This window comes from Tasmannia lanceolata, unplaced genomic scaffold, assembly GCF_043159265.1.
Source record: "Tasmannia lanceolata isolate RefF3 unplaced genomic scaffold, GAP_Taslan_0.1 ptg000064l, whole genome shotgun sequence".
Classification (NCBI taxonomy): domain Eukaryota; kingdom Viridiplantae; phylum Streptophyta; class Magnoliopsida; order Canellales; family Winteraceae; genus Tasmannia; species Tasmannia lanceolata.
The window spans coordinates 220,001-225,000 of record NW_027518741.1 but is presented as its reverse complement, the minus strand read 5'-3'; positions in this window follow the sequence as shown (position 1 = coordinate 225,000).

The following is a 5,000-nucleotide window of genomic DNA, read 5'->3' as shown; positions in this document are numbered from 1 at the left end:
GATGTCTTGCGAAGACCATGGGCACAAGGCCATGGCATATGGTGAGGAAAGGACCACGGTTGCCAAGGTTAGGCACCGGAATGCTTGGCCTTGGCTTGCCCTAGCAGGGCATTGCTGGGTTGGGCTCCCTTGGCCTTTTGGGCGCCTTGGACGATGTCTTGCGAAGACCATGGGCACAAGGCCATGGCATATGGTGAGGAAAGGACCACGGTTGCCAAGGTTAGGCACCGGAATGCTTGGCCTTGGCTTGCCAAAGCAGGGCATTGCTGGGTTGGGCTCCCTTGGCCTTCCGGGCGCCTTGGACACTGTCTTGGGAAGACCATGGGCACAAGGCCATGGCATATGGTGGGGAATGGACCACGGTTGCCAAGGCTAGGCATATAGAGAGGAATCGCATTTTTGCCCGGATAGGCACCGGAATGCTTGGCCTTGGCTTGCCATAGCAGGGCATTGCTGGGTTGGGCTCCCTTGGCCTTCCGGGGGCCTTGGACGCTGTCTTGGGAAGACCATGGGCACAAGGCCATGGCATATAGTGAGGAATGGACCACGGTTGGCAAGGCTAGGCATATAGAGAGGAATGGACCACGGTTGCCAAGGTTGCGCAAGTTTTGGGCATTTTTTGCCCGGATATGCCCAAGTATGCCCCGATAGGCCCGTTACGCCCCGGTATGAACGCGTATGCCCGGATAGACTCGGTATGCCTTGGGATACATGCGTATGCCCCGATAGGCTTGGTACGCCCCGATATGCGCACGTGTGCCCCAGTAGGGCTCGGTATGCCCCGGTATGTACGCGTGTGCCCCGATAGGCCCGGTATGCCCCGATATGCACACGTGTGCCCCAATAGGGGTCGGTATGCCCCGGTAGGTACGCGTGTGCCCCGTAATGCACGTTTCGCAGATCTCCCCGCATGTCCCGCCCCTATATGTAATACTTACTTACTTACTTACTTTCTTTCTTGCTTGCTTGCTTGCTTGCAATGGTTGGGAGTGCCCGGCATGCCCCGCTGCAGAGACCAAGGGCGCAATGACTTGGCACCGCGGATGCCGGGACTCCGGCACTTCCCGTGGCACTGATGGTTGGTTCCAAAGACAAAAGGCCGTGCAAGGCCACCGCACCGCGGATGATTTTGCTCGTGCTGGCGCCGTTGTGTGGCCAAAGAACATGCGCGAATGCTCGTGTCGGAAGGGTTGGTGTCCTGGCCCCGCGGGTGTCACGAATGCTCGGTTGCGAAGACCATGGGACCAGAGCCATGGCACGTCGGATGATGGCTCCAGCTGGCGGCCCGGCACTTTCTGTGGCATTGATGCTCGGTTTCAAAGACAAACGTGCGCAGTGCCAGGGGACCGCGGATGACTGCTCGTGCTGGCCCCGTTGGGCGGCATTGATGGTCGGTTGCAAAGAAAATGCGCGATTGCTCGTGTCGGGGCCCGGCAAGCCAAGGCCAAGCGAGCCATGGCACGTCGGATGATGGCTCCAGCTGGCGCCCCGGCACTTTCTGTGGCATTGATGCTCGGTTTCAAAGACAAACGTGCGCAGGGCCAGGGGACCGCGGATGACTGCTCGTGCTGGCCCCGTTGGGCGGCATTGATGGTCGGTTGCAAAGAAAATGCGCGATTGCTCGTGTCGGGGCCTGGCAAGCCAAGGCCAAGCGAGCCATGGCAACGCGGATGATGGCTCGCTAGTGCTGGCGCCGTGCACAGTGGCCTCGCACACTCGCCCTGCACGCTTCCCTTGCACGCAGCCTTGCACACTAGCCTCGCATGCGAGCCTTGCACCCTAGCCATGCAAACTAGCCTTGCACGGTAGCCATGCACACAAGCCGTGCACATTAGCCATGCGCACAAGCCCCGCACACTAGCCTTGCGCACAACCCTTGCACACAAGCCATGCACTCGAGCAATGCACACAAGCCTTGCACTCAAGCAATGCACACAAGCCCTGGACACTAGCCTTGCACACGGGCCTGGCACACAAGCCTTGGGCACTAGCCTTGCGCACTAGCGTTCCACATGAGCCTTGCACACTAGCCTTGGACACTAGCCTTGCACACAGGCCTTGCACACTAGGCATGCTTGGGCGAGCTGATCCCGCATCAAGTCGACGGGTCTAGGCATTCTTGGGCGCAGATCCCGCATCGTCTCGTCGCGTCTGGGCGCAAACACGTCGCGTCTCGTTGCGTCTTCAGAAGTCGTCGCTAACAGCACCTTTGGTTGCCACTGGTGGTTAGGCTGGTTGGTTGCGCAAACCCTATAGGAGGGTGGCATGCTGGTGGGCGTTTTTGCCCGGATAGGCACTAGAATGTGCAGATTTTGGGCGTTTTTGCCTGGATAGGCTAAGGAATGGGCATGCTTTGGGCGTTTTTGCCCGGATAGGCACCGGAATGCTTGGCCTTGGCTTGTCCTAGCAAGGCATTGCTGGGTTGGGCTCCCTTGGCCTTTTGGGCGCCTTGGACGATGTCTTGCGAAGACCATGGGCACAAGGCCATGGCATATGGTGAGGAAAGGACCACGGTTGCCAAGGTTAGGCACCGGAATGCTTGGCCTTGGCTTGCCAAAGCAGGGCATTGCTGGGTTGGGCTCCCTTGGCCTTCCGGGCGCCTTGGACACTGTCTTGGGAAGACCATGGGCACAAGGCCATGGCATATGGTGGGGAATGGACCACGGTTGCCAAGGCTAGGCATATAGAGAGGAATTGCATTTTTGCCCGGATAGGCACCGGAATGCTTGGCCTTGGCTTGCCATAGCAGGGCATTGCTGGGTTGGGCTCCCTTGGCCTTCCGGGGGCCTTGGACGCTGTCTTGGGAAGACCATGGGCACAAGGCCATGGCATATAGTGAGGAATGGACCACGGTTGGCAAGGCTAGGCATATAGAGAGGAATGGACCACGGTTGCCAAGGTTGCGCAAGTTTTGGGCATTTTTTGCCCGGATATGCCCAAGTATGCCCCGATAGGCCCGTTACGCCCCGGTATGAACGCGTATGCCCGGATAGACTCGGTATGCCTTGGGATACATGCGTATGCCCCGATAGGCTTGGTACGCCCCGATATGCGCACGTGTGCCCCAGTAGGGCTCGGTATGCCCCGGTATGTACGCGTGTGCCCCGATAGGCCCGGTATGCCCCGATATGCACACGTGTGCCCCAATAGGGGTCGGTATGCCCCGGTAGGTACGCGTGTGCCCCGTAATGCACGTTTCGCAGATCTCCCCGCATGTCCCGCCCCTATATGTAATACTTACTTACTTACTTACTTTCTTTCTTGCTTGCTTGCTTGCTTGCAATGGTTGGGAGTGCCCGGCATGCCCCGCTGCAGAGACCAAGGGCGCAATGACTTGGCACCGCGGATGCCGGGACTCCGGCACTTCCCGTGGCACTGATGGTTGGTTCCAAAGACAAAAGGCCGTGCAAGGCCACCGCACCGCGGATGATTTTGCTCGTGCTGGCGCCGTTGTGTGGCCAAAGAACATGCGCGAATGCTCGTGTCGGAAGGGTTGGTGTCCTGGCCCCGCGGGTGTCACGAATGCTCGGTTGCGAAGACCATGGGACCAGAGCCATGGCACGTCGGATGATGGCTCCAGCTGGCGCCCCGGCACTTTCTGTGGCATTGATGCTCGGTTTCAAAGACAAACGTGCGCAGGGCCAGGGGACCGCGGATGACTGCTCGTGCTGGCCCCGTTGGGCGGCATTGATGGTCGGTTGCAAAGAAAATGCGCGATTGCTCGTGTCGGGGCCTGGCAAGCCAAGGCCAAGCGAGCCATGGCAACGCGGATGATGGCTCCAGCTGGCGCCCCGGCACTTTCTGTGGCATTGATGCTCGGTTTCGAAGACAAACGTGCGCAGGGCCAGGGGACCGCGGAGGACTGCTCGTGCTGGCCCCGTTGGGCGGCATTGATGGTGTGTTGCAGAGAGCATGTGCGATTGCAAGTGTCGGCCGGGTTTGGGTTCCCTTGGGCTTTCGGGTGCCTTGGACGCTGTCTTGCGAAGACCATGGGCACAAGGCCCCGTCCTGGCCCCTTGTTCGATTCGCTCTCGTCTTGCGCTTGCTTCCAAGGTCCTCCATGACCTTCCCCATGGCCTTGCTAGATCCCCCCCATGACGCATGACCTCTGTCCGTTGATTGGTTTTGAGTGCACACCATGCCCGGCTTGGCACCGTGTTGTCGCGTGAGTGGCATTTGGATCGTGCATGCTGGTGGGCTACCTGCCAATGCGCACAAGCCTTGCACACTAGCCTTGCGCACGAGCCTTGCACAAAAGCCTTGGACACAAGCCTTGCGCACAAGCCATGCGCACAAGCCTTGGACGCTAGCCTTGCACACAAGCCATGCATACAAGCCTTGCTCACAAGCCTTGGGCACTGGCCCATCGCAGTAGCCTTGCACACAAGCCTTGCGCACTAGCTTTGGGCACGAGCCTTGCGCACTTGCCTTGGGCACTAGCCTTGCACACAACCCTTGGGAACTAGCCTTGCGCACCAGCCTTGCCCACAAGCCTTGCACACCAGCCTTGCACACTAGCCTTGCATACAAGCCTTGCACACTAGCCTTGCACACAGGCCATGCTCACTAGCCTTGGGCACTAGCCTTGCACACAGACCTTGGGCACTAGCCTTGCGCACTAGCCTTGCCCACGAGCCTTGCACACTAGCCTTGCACGCAGGCCTTGCACGCTAGGCATGCTTGGGCCAGCAGCTCCCGCATCAAGTCGGCGGGTGTAGGCACGGTTGGGCGCAGATCCCGCATCGCCTCGTCGCGTCTGGGCGCAAACCCGTCGCGTCTCGTTGCGTCTTCAGAAGTCGTCGCTAACAGCACCTTTGGTTGCCACTGGTGGTTAGGCGGGTTGGTTGCGCAAACCCTATAGGAGGGTGGCATGCTGCGGGGCGCTGGAATGCGCAGGCTTAGGGCGTTTTTGCCCGGATAGGCACTGGAATGTGCTGGTTTTGGGCGTTTTTGCCTGGATAGGCTAAGGAATGGGCATGCTTTGGGCGTTTTCCCCGGAT